General features: G+C 53.8%; 1 long non-coding RNA gene across 4 annotated transcripts; it reads right to left on the minus strand.

The window, feature by feature from the left end:
- Nucleotides 1-8,276: 8,276 nt before the first annotated feature.
- Nucleotides 8,277-14,738, minus strand: LOC133100564 (uncharacterized). 4 transcript variants are annotated; one of them, XR_009702495.1, is made up of 6 exons: nt 14,678-14,738; nt 13,945-14,274; nt 10,252-10,328; nt 9,985-10,165; nt 9,386-9,562; nt 8,277-9,138 (listed from the first exon to the last, which is right to left on the minus strand). It is a non-coding gene; the product is annotated as an uncharacterized LOC133100564 (long non-coding RNA). The 4 variants fall into 4 exon arrangements; XR_009702497.1 differs by having other exon boundaries at nt 8,277-8,737; nt 8,939-9,562; XR_009702494.1 differs by having other exon boundaries at nt 8,277-9,562.
- Nucleotides 14,739-20,681: the final 5,943 nt, after the last annotated feature.

A 20,681-nucleotide genomic window follows, 5' to 3' on the forward strand; every position in this document is an offset into this window, starting at 1 on the left:
GCCAGAGAGAGTGGACTGCTGTCCTCGTGGCCACCAGCATCCCCTCCCCTTCTGCCAGTAACTCACCCACTTTCTCTCTCACACACGTGCACACACACATGCATGCCCACACACGCACACACAAACATGCACACACATGCACGCCCACACGCGCACACGCACACACATGCACGCCCACACGCGCACACGCACACACATGCATGCCCACAGGCGCACACGCACACACATACATGCACACATGCATGCCCACAGGCGCACACATGCACGCCCACACACATACACAATACATGCACACACATGCATGCCCACACGCGTTCACGCACACACATACACGCACACACGCATGTCCACATGCAGGCCCACAGGCGCACACACATACATGCACACATGCATGCCCACACACGTACACACACACATGCATGCACACACATGCATGTGCATGCATGTGCGTGCATGTGGAATGCAGGACTTTTGCCCGGCCAATCACAGCACCAAATTCCCTGAGCCATGGGGACTGGCTCAGGAGTGATCACATGACCCAGCTGGTTCAATCAGAGTGACTTCTAAGATGTCTATAAAAGCTACTGAGATACTTTTTTTAAAAAATAAATTTATTTATTTTATTTATTTGTTTTTGGCTGTGTTGGGTCTTCGTTGCTGCGCACGGGCTTTCTCTGCTTGTGGGAAGTGGGGGCTACTCTTCGTTGCGGTGCGTGGGTTTCTCATTGCGGTGGCTTCTCTTGTTGTGGAGCACGGGCTCTAGGCACGCGGCTTCAGTAGTTGTGGCGCATGGGTTTAGTAGGCGTGGTGCACGGGCTTAGTTGCTCCGCAGCATGTGGGATCTTCCCGGACCAGGGCTCGAACCCGTGTCCCCTGCATTGGCAGGTGGATTCTTAACCACTGTGTCACCAGGGAAACCCAGGAGAGATACTTTTAAAATTTCTTCTACTGGACCCAAACTTGAGAGGATGTGAGCCTGGAGTTACCCACGGTCACCACATGGAACTGGAGGAAAATGAAGCCCATGGCAGAAGACAACGCAAGGGATGGAGAAAATGTCCCTAAAACACTGTGCATCTGGATCCAGCTGTACCTGAGTGCAAAGATCCAATAAATCCTCTTTTCTGCTTAAGCCACTTTGGGTTATAGATGACCTGTCACTTGTAACAAAACGAGTACTGATTTTTTTTCTTTGAAAGATCAGTGGTATTGAAACACGATGAAATCTTCCTCAGTATTCTCTACTTTAAGAGAATGAAACAAACAAGCCCACACTGTTTTTCTTTTTGATTGTGGCACAAGAAAATGAACTTCATTTCTGAAAACTCTTTGGGGGAGATCTGGCTTAGAACAGAGCTATGACGGGCACCAATGGACATCAGCCCTGCCCTGCACTCAGTCCCGACCTCTCCCCTCCAGGAGAGGCAGTTAGAAGTGGTGACACCAATGCTAACCCAGCAGGGCCCCTGAGGACGCCACTCTCCCCTGATCCAAGCTTCTTCTCCATGGCCAGAAGATAACACAATATTTCAATGAAACTGGTCCACTCCATGTTGCCTGATTAAATCCCCCCGATCTCCCCCTACTCCACAGTTCATTTCTAAATAGTAAAACAGTATGACAACAACATGAAAGGACTTAAGTTTATGGGGTAGCGGGGAGTCTCCCACTACCCTGTGTGCAACTTTTATTTCTGCACACTCTCCTCCAGTTTTGCCCACGTGCACCCACATTTGACAAAGTCGTAACCAGACTGCACGCCCACGTACGTTTTGTAATCAGCTCTGTCTGCTCACCCACCACCCCACCCATCAGCCCAGAGCACCCCAGACCCCGGAATAGTCAGCCCAACGCCCAGGCCACCAGCAGCATGGGCAGCACCATCTGGGATGGGAGTTGGTGTCTCTTGCTGCAAAGAGGAGGGAGATTTGGGGGCAGGAAAGGGGTGTGGACAACACGGCTGTGTCCAGGCACAGGTGACGTGCTCCCCATAGACTCTGGTGGCCACCACCGCAGTCAGGCAAGCTCAGCACCACGATGGCGGGACAGCCTGACCTCGGCACCTCCAGATGTGCTGCGATATTCATGCCCAAAAGACCTCACCTGAATCTAATTAAGCCTCTAGCTTTATTGTTCCAGAGGAAGCACCCCAGCGGACCAAAGAACACAAGAAATGACACCATGATGGGGGAAAACAAATCAGACAAACCTAGGGGAGCTTCCTGGTGGCCTAGTGGTTAGGATTCTGTGTTTTCACTGTTGTGGACCAGGTCGGGGAACTAAGATCCCACAAGCCGCGCAGTGTGGCCAAAAAAAAAAAAAAAAAAAAAAAAATCAGACAAACCTAGAATGAGAGCCATTCTACAAGGCAATTCATTGGCCTGGTCTCTTTAAAAGTTGATGTTATTTAAAAAAAAAAAAAAAAGCAGGGGAGGGGGCGAAGTGGGGGTGGGTGCACTGTTCTAGATTGAAAGGAGGTGGAGAGACATAGGACCCAACACAGCACGGGAACCTTGATGGTTTATAAAGGAGCAGTGAAGGGACTTCCCTGGTGGCGCAGTGGTTAAGAATCCGCCTGCCAATGCAGGGGACACAGGTTCGAGCCCTGGTCCGGGAAGATCCCACATGCCGCGGAGCAACTAAGCCCGTGCACCACAACTACTGAGCCTGTGCTCTAGAGGCCGCGAGGCACAACTACTGAGCCCGCGTGCCACAACTACTGAAGCCCGCGTGTCTAGAGCCCGTGCTCCGCAACAAGAGAAGCCACTGCAATGAGAAGCCCGCACACCATGGGGAAGAGTAGCCCCCTCTCGACACAACTAGAGAAAGCCCACGCGAGCAACAAAGACCCAATGCAGCAAATAAGTAAATAAATAAGTAAATAAATAAATAAATAGAGCAGTGAAAACATTCCTGGGGCAACTGGCACAATTTGAATGTGGCCTGAATGGTTGATGACATTAAAGGAATTACGGTTAATTTTCTTAGATGTGAGAATGGTATCGGGTTATACAAGAGAATGTCTTTACACTCAGATGCTAAAATAGTCAGCAGGGAATGGCAGGAGGTCTGCCACTCACCTTCCAGGAGTTCAGCTAAGAGAGAGAAAGACAGAGACAGAGAAAACCCATAACGAATGGTACCAATTTCCAAATCACGGTAAAAAAATGTGTTTTCTTACATGTTTCTGTACTCTGAACAATTTTCTTAAGAACAGTTGGAGACAGATGGAGGGAAGGAGGGAGCAGCCCTGGCGTGGCTCCATCACCCCATTGATCAGAGAACAAAACCAAGGCCAGTGAGGGGCCTATGGTGGCTCAAGGTCACACGGCGAGTCAGCCCCAGGACGCCCCCTAGGACTTCTGCCTCTACGGCTTCTCTTGGCACAGGTAAGCCTGGGGTTTTGGTGTTTCCCTTCTGATGGCTCTCCGCTGTCTAGGGGCCATGTCGCCAGTGACCGTTGCCTGGCTCGTGTCCAGTTTCAATCAGCCTCCTCCCTCCACCCCCTGCTGTGCTCCACACCCGCCAAGCACTCTTCCCAGCCCGGGCCACCTGCTCCCTCAGGGGGACTCTGCTCCCACAGACGGCTGTGTGGCCTTGCCCAGGCTTGTGCCCTCTCTGGGCTGAGGTGGGAGACCCTGGGCAGGGTACAAGGGGGGAGTGCAGGACAGGCGCAGGGAAGGGAAAGGGGGGCAGAGACCCCAGGAACAGGCAGGCGAGGTCTCAAGGGTCACTGGCACAACCTTCTACACCGCCCCCCGACACGCACACATCCTGGCTCCCCCGTGCCTGCAGTTCTGGGCTGTCACGTCCAGCAAGCCGCTCGCTGTGACACCCCTTCCTAGTCCAGCAGACGACGATTCCAGATCAGCCCCCCAACTGCCCACACTTCATGTCGGAGACTGGATCTGCCACCGCCCCTGCCCGTAGACCCCCACGCCCGCCCGGGCCCGGGGCCTGCATCCCTGGTGTTCTTCAGTGGCCACAGCTCCCAAGGGCCGGGGGCGGGGGCAGCTTGGGCTGGGCCGGGTGCACACAGAGGATCGGGTTTGCTCCTGGCAGGATGCAGGGCATGGAGCACCAGGCAGGGGAGGCCCCGCGCTACCCCACCCCGGCCCGCCGCCCACCTTCTCCACGTCAGGGACACAGGTTCACCTTCCAAATGCTGCCTTCCCCAAGCTGGGGACCTGGGAGGGCAGCGGAGGTGACCCCAGGCCCGGGAGCCTGTACCCAGGCCTGGCAGGGAGCCACCCTCTAGCTGCAGTGACTCTGGACCCACCGGGGCAGTTGGTCTGAGAACACTGGCCGGGAGCCTGTGAGCTGCAGACCTGGCGCACGTCGGTCATCTGTCCCCGGTCACCAACGAGCCTGGATGCCAGGCACAGGGGCCCGGGGGCTGTTGCCACCCTCGGGGGGCACCCGGTCCTGTGGGGGACTCGCGGCCGCCCTGTCATTCCACTGACACCTCACGACAGGTGAGAGGGGGTCCCGAAGTCTGAAGATGGGGGGAGGCCACCCTGGCCCCACTCCACCCTCGGCCCCTCCCCCCAGCCCCCAGCCTCCAGCCCTGCATCTCCCCCTTTGGTGCGCCAGCCTGGAATAAGCCTGTCACCAGCCTGTTAACAGCTTGAAAGCAACCTTCTGAGGGCACCAGGGGCCCCTGATTGAAAAGGCAGGGGCACCTCCTGGGCGACCCGCCCGCCCAGGGGCGGGAACACGTCTGGAACGTTCTTGCTTCAAAGCCTCTCAGGAGGCACTGACCACTGGGGTGAACCACCGAGGGGCCCCAGGCCTCCTCCTCAGCCCCCGGGGGGATGGGGGGGACTCCAGCTGCACTGAACCCAGCAGCACAGCCTGAGGCCCCAGAGCCTCTGAAGCCAAGAAGGCTTTGCTTTTCCTCCAGACTCTGCTGTAACCAGAATGCTTGTCACTCCTTTTTTTTCCTCTGCAAGCTCAGAACCTTTCCCCGACCGCCTAGCCCAAACAGCAGAGGCAGCATTATTTGTTTTGAAGCTTGTGTGCTTGGGCCTGAGCGTGTCATACATAATCTGTGCTTTGTTGTGGTGACGAACGGCTAGCTGGGGGGTAACTGTCAGGGGAGCCCTGTGAGCCCCCAACCCCGCAGGCCCATAGTCGAGAGTAAAATAAAGCTCTCCTCCCATCATAGGTTGCTCCCCTGGCCTTGGATCAGAGCCTGGTGGCCTCCCCTGGCCCCCTGCTGCGTATGGCCAGCAGGACCCCACCCCGTGCAGGACGGGCACACAGCCAGGGCAAGGGAAGGAAGCCACCCCCGTGCTGCCCAGGCGATCCTCGGGAGGCCAGTGTCCTGCTCCCACCAGGCACCAAACAGCTGGTCTGTCCTCTCCAGGCCCAGGAGCCCCAAGGGGCTCTTACTGGCTGGGAGGCCCCCACGGAGCGGAGGGCTCCTGCACCTGGTCAGGCTGGTCCCACCAGCCTTGTGATGGTTGACTTTATGTGTCAGCTTGGCTGGGCTACTGTGCCCAGTTGTTTGGTCAAACACCAGTCTAGATGTTGCTGTGAAGGTGTGTGTGGATATGATTAACACTTACAATCAATTAACTTTGAATAAAGCAGATTACCCTCCATGGTGTGGGTGGGCTTCGTCTAATCAGTTGAAGGCCTAAGAGCAAACACTGGGGTTTTTCGAGAAAGAATTCTGCCTCAACACTACAACACAGAGTTCCTGCCTAAGCTTCCAGCCTGCTGCCCTGCCCTGCAGATTTCAGACTCGCTGGTCCCCACAACTGCATGAACCGATGCCTTAAAACAAATCTCTCTGTATAAATGCCTCCTATTTTTTGTTTCTGCTTCTCTGGAGAACGTGACTGATACAGGCCTCTTACACACTCAGATTCCTCCTTCCCACGAACTGTCAGAATCACAAAACACTGGCACCAAGAAGGATCACAGTGAACATCTTGTGCTGTCAACTGTCATTGTACAGCAGGAAAACTGAGGCCCAGAGAGGGGAAGGGGCTTGCCCAAAGCCACACAGCAAGCCCATGGCGCTGGATCTTGAAACCAGGTCTCTTGACTCCAGCCAAGAGCCAAAATGACTCCAAATTATGGTAGGAAATGTCAAAAATATATATTTTTAATGCAAGGAGGAAAGTAACCATGGGCACATCCCACCACCCGGCACCAGCCATGGTTGATTTGACTTGGCTACAAATCTGGGGGCTCCCATGACCCCCAATCTGGTTCAGTAATTTGCTAGAATGACTCACAGAGCTCAAGAAAGTGCTTTACTTACGATTACCAGTTTATTTTAAAGGCTACAACTCAGGAACCGCCAAACAGAAGAGATGCACGGAGCAAGGTATGGGGGCAGGGCTGTGCACAGAGCTCCCAGGCCCTGGCTGGGTGTGCCACCCCCCAGCACAGGGATGTGTTCACCAACCTGGAAGTCTCCTGGTTCCAGAGTTTTCACCCAAGTTTCATTACACCGGCATAATTGATTAGACCACTGCCATTGATTAAACTCAGTCTCCAGCCCCTCCCCGCTCCCTGGAGATTGAAGCGGGGGGCTGACAGCCCTAACCCTCTCATCAGGAGGGTGGGTCCTCTGGCCGACCAGCCCCCATCCTGATGCTATCTAGGGGCCCCACCTTGAGTCATCTCATTAGTATGGCCTTAGGTAAGGTCAAAAAGGGCTCATTATGAATAAAATTCACTCCCATCATGCAGGAAATTGCCACGTTTTAGGAGCTCTGTGTCAAGAACTGGGGACAAGGATGAAATATATATTCATATTATACAGTAGCCCCCACCTTCAGGGCAACTCCTGTTCATCCTTTTGACCTCCCTTTCCAACCAGAGTGTGTCAGGCCCCTCCCCCACACTCTCCCAGCACCTGGACCCATCATTCACCCCTCTGGTACCCATCATTTGCACCTCTGGTACCCATCATTCGCAGCTCTGGTACATATCATTTACCGCTCTGGTACCCATCATTCACCACCCTGGTACCCATCATTCACCGCTCTGGTACCCATCATTCACCGCTCTGGTACACATCATTTACCGCCCTGGTACCCATCATTCACCACCCTGGTACCCATCATTCGCAGCTCTGGTACCCATCATTCACTGCCCTAGTACCCATCATTCACCGCCCTGGTACCCATCATTCACTGCTCTGGTACCCATCATTCGCAGCTCTGGTACCCATCATTCGCAGTTCTGGTACCCATCATTCACCCCCCTGGAACCCATCATTCACCGCCCTGGAACCCATCATTCACCGCCCTGGTACCCATCATTCACCGCTCTGGTACCCATCATTCACAGCTCTGGTACCCATCATTCACCGCCCTGGTACCCATCAATTGCAGCTCTGGTACCCATCATTCGCAGCTCTGGTACCCATCATTCACCGCTCTGGTACCCATCATTCGCAACTCTGGTACCCATCATTCACCACTCTGGTACCCATCATTCGCAGCTCTGGTACCCATCATTCACCGCTCTGGTACCCATCATTCACAGTTCTGGTACCCATCATTTGCACCTCTCCACCAGGTACGAGTGGATAGCTGGTTCTGTGATCCTTTAGTTAACATGACTAGGGGGCTCCCTCACCGCCCCCCACCCCCCCAAGGTGGGGCCTGGACTTGATGAAATGGGATCCCTGAGCACCAGGCCCGGCATATACGGGCCCATACGGGCCGTATGCATATACGGCATATAAATGCCGAAATAAAATGAGAATAAACCAGACATTACAAATGGACCGTTTTTCCTCGGCAGTGGGCTTCAGAGCAGCAGCTCCATCACCCCCGACCTGCCTTGCCCTCCACCTGAGTCCACACACGCCTCAACTCCTTCCTGAACCTCTCACTGCCAAGCCCTTTCCCTCTGAGCCAGGCTCTGTGGCCCGAGGATGGGGGACGTGGGCACCGAGGAGCCACCAGCATCGCGAGGCCACGCCGGCTAGAGCCATGGACCGGGGCAGGCGCAACACAGCCGGCGCGCAAAAGAGGCTTCAAATCACCCGACAGTTCTATGTATAATTCATAGCAAAATGGTTTGTTGCTATGAAAATATATTTGCACGTTACACAAATAGACCCTCACAGCAATTATCTTAATGCTGTAGCTACAAATTATCACCTACTTACCTCGGGCAAATTAGCACCAAATTTAATTTGAGTGGCGCGGACGATGTGCGGGCCGCACGGAGCAAGAGCCCTCGGCCGTATTTGTAGGACCTGGCTCTTGGCTTTAGGCTCAGGATGGGGAGCCTGATAAAGGGCTCTGCGGGGAAGAGAGGTGGGCTCAGGGCCATCCACGCCTAACCCTATATTTACAGGGCGGTCACGGAGACCCAGAGAGAAGGGGGCTGGCACAGGGTCCCACCTGGGCGGGGGGGCAAAGTCAAGGCATAAGGGGCAGGGGCTGAGAAGGGGGCCACCTGAGTTAGGATTCCAGAGTCTCTGGGTTGCACCCCACGAAGAGTAATTTTCACCCTTTTGTCTCAGCTATGTCACAAATTTATTTATACAGACCCCACTACCCACTCTTGATCACAAACACCATTGGGTCCCCGACACTGGCGAGAAGGCAGGTGTAGATCATTTGTGCAGGTAGCGGGGCCAGAAGCCACTGGAACCTGGGCGTGACACCCAAACGTGGCAGCAGCAAGGTCCAAATGAGCTGTGATCTGCTACAGGACTTTGTCAGAGGCCTGCCCACAAGTCCCAGGGACAGTGGGCACTCTGAAAAGACAAGGGGGGTCTGCAGAGAGACCTGTGGTTCTTGTAGACACCAACCTCGAGACTTGGGGCCGTTCCCCTCCCCAGCATCCCTGTGGCCCTGCCCACGGTACCCAGGTGCTCGCTCAGGTGTGCACCCCTCACCTGCACAGCCCTCCAGCTGCAAAGAGCTGACCCACCCCACCTCCCAGCCTGCCTGATTACCTAAGAGGAAGCCTATCTCCCCTCTCAAAGGTTTGTTGAGGAAGCCAAGTTGAGCCAATCAGCACACGGCAACTTTCCTGGCCACAGATATAGGTTCATTCAGGCCTGTGAGGTATCAGGAAAAGCTTTCCAGGTGCTTCTGGGAAAGAAGATCACTTGCTGTCCTGAGAGGGCCACTGGAGGAGTTTCTCTCCACACAGCTGTGTATAAAGATGAGGCCTGGAATGGCTGGAGCCAATTTGCTGCCACCCCGAAGATCCAGCAGCCCACAAAAAGGGCAGGAAATTGCTCAGCCTTGATCAAGCCATACCTGATCTCCATAGCATCCCCAGACCACTTCAGCTACATGGGCCAATATGGCCGCTTGGACTTTTGGGCTGGTTCAGAGCTGGGTTTTCTGTCTGTTACAGTCAAAAGCATTAGGATGCCCCCAGATCCCCTACCTACCACAGGCTGGGAGAGGGGCTTCCTCCAAACTCTGGCAGCCCTCATCAGCCTACACCAGGTGTCCATGTGTCCTTCTTGACCCATCACCGTGTGTTCCCTGACAGCCAGGGCCATTTCTGACTCACGCTTGAGTCCCAGCACTCATCCAGCCCAGGACATGAAAGGAACTTGGGGTGCCTGTTGAAGAAGAGAGCAGGCAAAGTGTACACAGCAGAGCCTAGCATTCAAAGCCTTCCTAGCCCGTCTCACCAACCCCCTCCCCCCACCCCGCCCCAGGTCACTCCCACTGCCCACCTTGCTCGCTCCACTGTCTGCCATCCCAGGCTGCTCTGTCCCGGAAGAGGACACAGCTGGGGGCTATGCCATAATCTCCATCATCCATACTCAGACCTGTCGGGTGGGGGGACCCTGGGTCCTCTCCTCTCCTCCCTAAGGGATATTAAATCCCAGGCTCTCCACCCCCAAACCCAGATCTCAGGCCCAGACCTCTCCCCCAACTCTCAACTCGAATATCCCAACTACTTACTTCACACATCCCATGACACCCTCTGAGTGCCAACAGCATCCTGTTGTTCTTAGAATAAAATTCAAACCCCTACCTGAAAGACTCTTGTGGCCTGGCCCCGCTGCCCTCAGGAACTCATCTCATACCGCTCCACGCCACCCTCATTGTCTCTGCTCCAGCCACAAAAGCCTCAGGGTTGCTCCTCAAACATGCCAAGCTGTTCCTGCCTCAGGGCCTTTGCACATGCGGTCCCCTCTAGCTGGAACACACAGCTCCTGCAGGGAGTAAATGATCCCTATGGTTTCTATTACTACCATTGGCTCAAGTCCAATTCAGTAATTCAGTCTGAATCCAAATCTACCTCCTCACTGGCCTCCTTGGAAAGCGAAGTGGTATCCACAGGGCCCCCATAAACCAACACTCCACCTTCAGATGCTTCTGTATAGAAAGATCTGGTTACAGTTTAGCCGGGTCAAATAAAGACTTACTCCTGATGAAGCCAGAGAGAAAAACACCCCAAGTCCCCGGGGAAGGTCAGGCCACTTGTACTTTCCAGAGCCAGGGATCTGGTTCTGATCCCCTCTGTACCCGATCCACAGACCCCTCTGTACCTCTGCAGCGTTGGCCCCCAGCCCCTGCGCCAGCACCGTGAGCATGCAGCACAGATGAAGAGTCAGAGGAATGGGTTCCAGCCCATGTCCCCCCCTACTCAAGGTGCCTCCTCAGTGAGGCCGGTCTGCTCTTCTCAGACCCCACTCCCCCATCTGTGAAATGGGCACAAGCCCTGCCCCACCAGCGCCACAATGAGGATCAAATAAAGGGTCAAATAAAGGTGTGACATCACGCTGAAAGGTCGGGCACCCTGGAGGCAAATGCATGGTAACGGTCACCAGGGCCGTGGAAGCCACGTACAGACCACTCCTAAAGAGGCCAGGCAATGGTCAGAAGACAGATTAACCTTATTTGGATCCTGGCAAAACATATAAGAAATGTTTATATTTGAGGCAATTGGGATTCTGAATACTAACTGGGTATTGGATATTAAGGAATCATGGTTCATTGTTTTAAGTGTGATAATAATATTGCGGTCATGTTATAAAAGTGGAGGCACCCTGCAGTATTTATGGAGCACGAGTATTAAAATAACAGGGGAGCAGGGGGTAAGCGGGGGGGGGGGGAGGGGAGAGCAGGTGGGGCTGAGCCCAAGCCAGGTTGGCTGCAGCGTGGGGGAGGCTGATGCTAGGATGTCTGCTTCCTTTTGAACATCTGAAATTCTCCATCATGGGAAAAACTTAAATAAATCCATCAGCTCTCCTACCTAATATGCAAGGTGTTATAACAGCACAGACCTGGGAGCTTTAGGGACACGGGTGGGAGCAGAGACTTTCACAGCTGCAGGGGCCTCAGAGGTCCCTAGAACTTGATGGAGATCGTGGCCCAGAGAGGAGGTGCTTTCCAGAAGTCCCACACATGCCCTGCTGGTCCACATCCCAACCACAGGCCGTTTTTCTGTGGATGACAAACGCCCCAGCCCAGACAGCCTCCAGGCCACTGGTTTCCTTTGCTTGTTTTAGTTTTATGACCAGGTTGGGGGAGGGAAGGGGCAGCTCCCCAGAAGCTTCTGGACTCCTGACCTGCCAAATCAGTTCCTTCAATGGAACAGTCACAGGCTCCGACTGAAACAAACTTCTCATGCCCTCCTCTGTCCAAGGTCACTGAAGAAAGAACCGTTTGGCCCCCACCCCGGGCAGGACCAGGTTCCACACAAGCTCGGTCCCCACACGTCTTCCCTGGTTGGGCGCAGGGGTCGGGGGGGGAGGCGGGACAACGAGTACTGCTAAGTGTAAACACCTATAAAGGTGCCCTGCCCTGTTTTAGGCACTTTGCACACATTAACTCATTTGTTTCTTTCTCCCGGGAAACCTAGGAGTAGGTGATGACACTGCCCATATTTTACAGATGGGGAAACCAAGGCACGGAGTGGCCAGCTCCTCTGGGTAGCAACTCACGGTCACATGGCCGGGATGGGGGTCGGGGCGTCAGGCTCCAGCACGAGCTGTTAACCAGCGTACACTCTGCCGGCACTGAGCACCCACGTTATTCCCTCTGAGCTTCAGGACACCCTGCTGCTTGATGCCCATTTGAGAGGTGAGAAAACGAGGACCCGACTCAGCCTGGTCTCCTGCCTTCCAGCGACCCAGAAACCTGGACAGTGGCCAGATCCAGCTGCCAGCAGCTCTGGGAGCCTCCAGGCAGATGGCTGGGACGGGACCCTGCAGCTGAGCCCCACACGGACATCTCTGAGGTCATCCCCCTCCCTCAGTGCCGGGCCCAGAAGGGGACCCTCAAATGTACCCTGGGCGGCCCGGGAAGCCTCTGGATACATGTGGCACATCTTCCTTGAGCATCAATTTTAATCAAAGGATTGAGGGAAAAGTTAAGTAATTTATCTGAAAAGAAACTGAAAGCATCATTTTCATATCCCAGAGCTATTCTCACATAGATTTGAAGGGCAGTCACTGGCAGGCTTGGAATGTCTCCACCCAGGAGACAGACCTCAGGGCCCTGGGAGGCGGCTGGCCCGGTGGGGAGGGCGTGAATGCTGCAGCCACTCCATTCACTGGCCATGTGACCTCAGAAAGTCATCTAAACACCCCTGCCTCAGTTTCCTCATCTGTAAAAGGGGACAGTAACAGCCCCTGCCTCATGAGGCTGGTGTGAGTGAGGAATGAGGCAATCAAGTGGACAGTTAGGGCCTGAGAGCCATTAGCAAAGGTGCCCGTGATGCTTTTGGGGAAGGATGGCCAAGGGCGGCCACTTTACAGGTCAGGAGGCTGAGTCCCCAAGAGGGAAAGTGACCTGCTCCAAAACTAGGTCTGTGACTCCCTCTGTGGTTCATTCTCCCCCTCCTGCTGCCTCTGTGCCTTGATTTCCCCATCAGTAAAAGAGGGTAAAATCAGGGAATGGGTATGCACGCCAGGCACTTCCAGGGTGGCTGAGCTCTTGCTGGAAGCCACCATCCATGGTGTGCCCACAACCGACTCAGCTGGAACTGGCTTGTTAGGGAGATGCCAAGATCCATGGGATGTTTAGGCAAGTTTCCAGACCTTAAAACATCTCGCCGCAGCGCCCATCAACAGAGGAGTGGATAAAGATGTAGCATATATACACAATGGAATATTACTCAGCCATAAAAAAAGCATCAAATATTGCCATTTGCAAAAATACAGATGGACCTGGAAGGTATTATGCTTTGTGAAGTAAGTCAGAGAAAGACAAATACTTTTTCACTTATATGTGCAATCTAAAAATTAAACAAATGAATACAACAAACAAAACATCTCACTGAGGTTGCACTTCAGTGACTCAATGACAACCAAATTCCTACCGGCTCCACCTGACCACCTGTCAGGTACTCTACAGGTATTTCTACCCCCACCTCACATGTGACTTATCCCCAGCCAACTACAGTCCCCCAGCCTCTGTGTAACCTCAGTGTGCCACACCCTTCCCTGCCTATCTCTCACCCATCTTCCAACTCAAAGGCCACTTCCTCCAGGAAGCCCTCCCTGACCTCCCACAAGCCCCTGGCTTCCCTCTGTCACACAGAGGCTAGACTTTGAGTCCTCCGTGGGCAGGGGACTGGGGAGGTGGCTGTCCACAAGGACTAGCCCGGCTCAGGCCAGTGCACTGTGTCCGTCTTCACCCCTCAGCCCCTGCCCTGCTGTTGGTTTGAGAAATGGTTTAACATCACTGCATTAAAGGAGAAACTCACAAACAAGACCCTAAAACCGCCAACAGAGACCGACGAAAGGATATTTACTGTTGAGTCTTAGATTTTGAGTTCTCACCAGGACAAATATCAACCCTGCATTTCACCATCAATAAGCACCGCGTGCTCTGGAATCCACACAGCCTCCGTCACAAAACCTCGAAGTCTGTGGCCTCCAGACAGCCAAGGCCAGGTCCCCACTCCGCCGACAAGGACTGAGGAACTCCTCCCCTCCCACCCTGCTTCCTTCTCCTGGAGCCTTAGCCTCCACTCTTCACACACCTGCCAGGCCCTGGGGAACCCCCAAGCCAGTGCTGTTGACAGTGGCGCCGGGCCAAGGTTTGGGAAAAGTGAAAGCGTCCAGGGCCTCTCCCCTAACTGGCGATTTTGGAGGCTGATTTAAGTTTTGGGCATATTAAGTCTTGGGGGTCCATCCCCTGTGATGAGCGGGCCCGCACCCCCAGCCGGAGCCTCTGAGTCTGAATCAGCGAAGCAACTGCTCAGCCTCAGTTTTCTCATCTGTGAAGCGGAGCGATGTTTCCCGCCTCCCAAGTTGGAGCTGAGGGAACTGATGTGTCGGCACAGTGTGCGGACCCGGCCGGATCGGAGACCCTGAATTTGGGGAGGAAAATGGGGGGACGGTGAAAGTTTGGGCTGAGACGGCCCAGCCGGACCAAACCAAGACATGAAAAGGCGGGAGAAGCGAGGGAGCAGGGAAGCAGGGGACGGGGGTGCAGGGAGGGTGCGGGGGAGCAGGACTGGAGGAGTGGGAGAGGAGCGCGCTCGTGCAAAACGGGGGGGGGGTAGGGTAGGGGTTGGGGTGTGGGAGGGGCCGGGAACGCGCGGGGGCGAGCGCGGGCACCGGGGTCCCCGCCCGTCTCCGCGCCGCGTCATGTGGCCCCGCCCCCCTCCCCGCCTCGGCTTGCCCGCCTGAGCAATGGGCCCAGCCCCAGAACCCGCGCTGCGTCCCCCCCTGAGCCCAGGCGGGTTCCCTCCCGCGGACAATGGGCCTTACCTGACTACAGCTCCGCCGGTGCCTCACCCGAGCTCGGCTCGGCCTGCGACTCACCTGGCCCCGCCCCGGACGTGGCTCCCGTGCAGGCCCCGCCCCTCGCCCCGCCCCGCGCGCTACCCCGCCAGCGCTGTTTACCTGGAGCACAGGACCTGAGTGGCCCAGAGTCATTGCGGGCTAGGCCTGCATTTCTGCGCATGGGCAAAGTCACTGTTCCAGCCCTGAGGCGGGGGTCATGTACTCAGGAAAGACCAGGCTGGGGCCCAGATACCCCTAGAGGTGCCACTGACGTTCCGGGGCCCCAGGCAAGAGGATGACTGGTCCTCCGATAGGATCGCATTCCCACCCGGAGAGCCGCTCAGGAGGTGGCGTTCTAAGGGTGGATTTCTAACAGGCCCGGTGTCTGTCGCCCCCTTCTGGCTGCAGCTCTGTCTCCGCTGCCTCCTCCCCGTCTCCCTGGTTTCTGAAGGTCGGCGCCCCGGGACTGGGTCTGCACCTGTTTTCATTTACTCCCCAGCCTCCTGCTTTCAATACAGCCTATACCAGATGATCCCCAACTAATGTCTCCCGACTCCAGCCTCCTGCCTCTGACTGCCCACCTGACATCCTCACACGTCCACGTGGGCTCCTCTCCTGGGCTTCCCATCTGGTTCTCCACCAGCCCCTTCCAAACCCGTCGGGGCATCCTTGGCTCCCCTCATTCCCTCACACCCCATGCGTGGTCCCTGGATGAGCCCCGATAGCTTTTCCTTCAAAACATGTCACAGTGCCACCACTTCTGTCCACCCACACTGGCCCAAGTGGTCCAGGCCACCAGCATCTCTCACGTGGCTCAGCGCAGCAGCCTCCTAATGCATCTCCTGGCTTCTGCCCTTGCCCCTTTCCATCTGTGTTAACACAGCAGCCAGGGGGATCCTTTCATGAGATCCTGCCCTGCCCCTGCTCAAGTGTCCCTCCCCCTCCTGCTCTTGGGGGAGGGGGCTGGCGCTAGCAGCTACACAATCCCAGGTTGCCTTGAGTGGAAGGTGGCACGGATGCTGGCAGCTCTGGGGTCACGTGTGGTGGGCTCTGTGGTCCCCAGTGGCCTGTGTACAGCAGCCAAGACAATCAGGTGTGTTGACCCCTCCCCATTTCTAGAGGGGGGATCTGATTGCAGAGGCCAGCTGGCATAATATCACATGCTGCTACAGTGACTGGTTCCGGTTCCAGAAGTCACTGGGCCTAAGCCAATCACGCAGGCCTTCGTTGGGCCACAGTGAGCAGTCCAGGACACTCCAGTTGGTGGGAGGAGCTGGACTTTGCCTGGAAGTTTGGGGAAGAACAAATCCTGCTCTGTCCTTTTCTCTCCCCCAACTTAGGTGAGAAGCTTAGTGCACTGGGAATAGCAAGAAGCCATCCTGTGACCACAAAGGGATCTGGGCTTAGGATAAAACAGAGATGGCAAGGAACTGGGTCCTTGGTGACCTTGCAGAGCCCCTGCATCAAACCCACCCTGGGGCCCACACTTCCTCCAGACTTCCTCATTAAATGCACCAATAAATTCTCTTATTGTTTGAACTAGTTTGAATTTTCTATTTCTTACAACCAAAATGCCCTCTGATAAAATATCTTTATACCTTTTAGCCAAATTGCAAAGAGTTTCTCTCCTGACAGCATTAGCAGAAAAAAAAACCCAGGGAAGCCCTGGATGGCTGAGCCCGAGACACATGACCATTCCAGGGATAGGAAGGGAGTTAGACCAAAACTTTATCCTCCCCAAAGTCAAGACAGTCAGCTTCAAGCCAGTCGTGCTAATGGCAGCCATGAACCATGAGGCTGTTTGCTCGCTGCAGTATCTCCAGTGTCTAGCCCTGCATCCGGCATGTGGTAGCCACTATCCCCAATCAGTATGAATGAATGAATGACCACTGTTTCTCTCTACCGTCACTCCTGTTTCTGTGCAAAGAATTTGTAACCATCCTAGCACATGGGCCTGTTCACCTCACACAGCACACTTGCATGTTATTATTTGTACCTTCCTTGCTCCCAAAGGACTTTGGGGGTGAGAAAGCAGAACCATCTATGGTGCTGCCTGACCTCTAAGTCTCATGCATACCTGAGCCCCTGGATGGATCAGGAAGAGGGCCTATTTCTGGATCGAAACTCTTCTTCCCTCTCAAAATTTGACAAGGAAATCGAGAGGATGCCTAATGCCTAACTCACACTTGATGGGTTTAGTCTAGTGCTTTGCGCTGGTTTCTCTTTTCCTTTTGTGGCATGTAAACACCTTTTATTATCAAAGTCAGATCGGTCTCATGAAAGCGGGATAATTTGCAGGTTTTCTGGTTCAAAAAGCGACTTTGGACAGAAGGAAGAGAAAACACCCCCCAGCTGGCCTACGGCTGGCAGTGTAATTTCATGGTATTAAGACATGTCAGGGGGAATGCCGCCCTCCTCGCATTTGTGTTTTGTGAAAATCTCATACAAATTCCACTACCATAGCTTAGTGATATTTAAATATATACAATAAAGCAATCATACAGAATGATTGTCAGGAAAAGAATGCAGGTGTATCCTGCCTTTCATAATAAAAGGAAAAAGAAGTAGAAAGAAACTGTGAGACCCAGGCCAGCTCCCTTTTTGGTTCTTCTGTTTTTCCCCAAGCACGTCTAATCAATAACCCACCAGTTAGTCATTTCCTTTTGTAGCTATAACAATAACTCCTTGCATTTCAAATGCTTTGCGATAGAAAAGAAAGAATAATAATGCAAAATGAAGGAATTACATCTGAATGGTATTATTCTCAGCTTTATTAAATTTGCTCTTGGTACAAATGTTTATGAAGTCGGAGAGCTGCTTCTCCCCCAAGCAGCAAATTCCACATCAATAAGCAGTGGGGGATGGGAGCTTGACGGAAGGAGGAAAGAAAGACCCCTGGTCCCTGGTCTTGGGCTTCTCATTTGTTTTTTCCCAAATTAACTCTCCCTGCCAGCTGCTTGAGCCAAGACGTGGTCTGCTTTGAACCTTATTAAAACCATGAAACCAAAATAGGTTGAGCCAAAAGGCATCTGGGAGATCGTGTTCCAACCCTCCCCCTTAAGGGCGCAGAGCAGCGAGGTAAGGGGTTTTCTCTGCTGCTGTGTAGCCAAGCCAGGAACCCCAGCCAGGTTTCCCGACTCCCTGCCCTCCTATCATGTGCCCTGGTCCAAGTTTTAGAGCAAATGCATTTGGTTGTTAGCATTGACTGCAAACTGAGTACAACCCATATGCACACTCCACGATGTCTTTGATTGCTTGGACCTAATTGTTGAAACTCTTTTGATTTGAAACTGAGCAGGTGACATTCTTGATGCCTTTTTTTTTTTTTTTTCTTGATGCCTTTTTGACATCAGGCTGGAGCGCTGGTTGTGTCCTCTGACACCGTGCACCTTTCAAATGCCCTTGCTGTATTGGGATTCCCTGCCTTACGAGTCTCTCCACCCTAGGTGGCCAGACCACGGGTTTACCCAGAGTCCTTTGCAGCCAGGACCCAGACATTGACTAGGCTCCACCATAAGAGAGGAGGTGGCCCTGCAATTTATTATGGGAAAGGGCAGCCTCGGATGTTCAGCTGGGGTGGGGTGGGGGGACACTGCAGTGGGTACACGTTTAAATACCTGGGACGTGATTGCTATTGATGCTGGTGACAGTTGTGGGTTTGGTCCACTACAACTGGAGCATCCTTGTGTGGTGGGAGCATCTCTATGTGGTATGCGCACCCCTGTGTGGTAGAAGCATCTCTGAGGGGTGGGAGCATCTCTGTGCCATAGCAGCCTCTCTGGGCAATGGGAGTATCTCTATGGGGTGTGAGTATCCCTGAGCAGTGGCGCAGTAGTGGCAGTTTTCCCACCAGGCCTGTCATATGCGATGGTTTGAGGCATTGTTCCTGGAAGGTAAGCCTCGAGCTTGGCCCTCCCACCTCCTGACAACTCTAGGAACTCCCAACATCCTTTAATAAACTCCTTCTCTGGGTAATCAGCCAGAATCTGCTTCCATTGCTTGCAAATAAGAGCCCTGCCTTATCCTGCATCCTCCTATTTCACGCTACCCTGTCCCTCCTCCCCTGCCAAACACAGGCTGACATAAATCCCCATAGTGAAAAGAGAAATGCCAACATGAGAAATTCTTCCTGTGATGATGTCGATGATACTTTACATTTTTATAGCTTTTTATAGTCTGTTAAAGCAGTTCTGAGTTTTCTGCAAACACGTCCATCAATGAGGAGAAGGGTTCTTGGGTGAAACCATCAGTTTATTAAGTCATCATCATCTTCAGGTCAAAATCCATTAAGTGCTTGTCGGGCCCCATACACTGTCCTCTGCACAGAGCTTCTTAATCAAGGATGCTTGGTATCTCGGGGTTTGTGATCTTACAGCCCCTGCTCTGCGTGTGTCCATAGTGTACAGACAAGCAGAGAAATATCACCGGTCACAGAATATTACATCTGGAAAGATCCTCACTACGGATGAGGAATCTGAGAATGAGTGACTGGCCCAATATTACACAGCAAGGTAGTGACCAATTCAGGATCAGAACCCCGGGTCCTGGCTCTGCCCACGAGGGGTATGCAACACACATAAATAAATAAAATGCCATATCCCAGTATCAGCCTTCTCCCCATCCACAGACGACCTTCCTCTAGAGTGTTTGGGAAAGAGGAGTGTATCAGTTAGTCATGCCAGGTTATGCTGCAGTAACAAACATCCCCAGTCTCGGGGGCTTACACCAAATTAGGTCTACTTCTCATGCACGCTGCCCATCCACAGCCTCCTGGGACCCGGCCTGCTGGAGCAGTCCCATCTGCATAGTGCCAATCATCACACAGAGAAAAGGAGAGCTCTGGAGGGTCTCTGCCTGGCAATGAAAAGATCCAGCACCAAAGGGGCCCTCTGCTCAGAAGTCGCTGGCCAGAGCTGGTCACAGCACCCCACCCAGCCCCAAAGGGACCAGGAAGTGTGGGCCTTCTGTGTGTTCGGGAAGCAGGGAGCAGACCATTGTGATTTTAGGGACTTATCTTGAGTCTGTGCCCGTTGCATCCCTGGCACATGCTCCTCTGCCCAGCAGCCTCCCCACTTCTCCCAGCATCCCCAAGAGTACTGCCCACTTCACTGCTGGACACGCCTGAGCTTTGGGAACACGATTCCCTGCTGGAATGCTGCTCCCCTCCACTCGGGCCCTTGCAGAGGGGCCCACACGGGCCGTCCACACTCCCCACGGCAAGCACTGCAGAACTGCAAGGAGAAAGGGAATCCTTCATTCCCCCCCCCCTTTCTTCCCTTCGTTCTTGTGTGTGTGCATGCGTGCGTGTTTTAATGTGGTAAAATATATGTAACATAACATTTACTGTTGTAACCACATCTAAGTCTGCAGTGAGTGTTGTTAAGCACACTGACATTGCAACACTGAAACTCGGGACCTCCCTGGCAGACCAGTGGTTAAGGCTCCGCGCTTCCAATGCAGGGGATGCGGGTTTGATCCCTGGTGAGGGAACTAGAATCCCACATGCCGTGCGGTGTGGCCCCCCTCCCCGCCAAAAAAAGTTTTTTTTTTTTTTTTTTAAGAGATTGGAGTTTATTTATTTATTTATTTTTTTATGGCTGCGTTGGGTCTTCGTTTCTGTGCGAGGGCTTTCTCTAGTTGCGGCAAGCGGGGGCCACTCTTCATCGTGGTGCGCGGACCTCTCACTATCACAGCTTCTCTTGTTGCGGAGCACAGGCTCAGTAGTTGTGGCTCATGGGCCTAGTTGCTCCATGGCATGTGGGATCTTCCCAGACCAGGGCTTGAACCCGTGTCCCCTGCATTGGCAGGCAGATTCTCAACCACTGCGCCACCAGGGAAGCCCCCAAAAAAAGTTTTTAAAAAAGAAAATTGAAACTCTGTCCCCATAAACACTGACTCCACATCCCCCTCCCCCTGCCCCTGGCCCCCACCATCTACTTTCTGTCTTGATGAACTTGACTCCTCTAGGTGCCTCATGTAAGTGGAATCC

The sequence above is a fragment of the Eubalaena glacialis genome, chromosome 11 (assembly GCF_028564815.1).
Source record: "Eubalaena glacialis isolate mEubGla1 chromosome 11, mEubGla1.1.hap2.+ XY, whole genome shotgun sequence".
In the NCBI taxonomy this organism is placed as follows: domain Eukaryota; kingdom Metazoa; phylum Chordata; class Mammalia; order Artiodactyla; family Balaenidae; genus Eubalaena; species Eubalaena glacialis.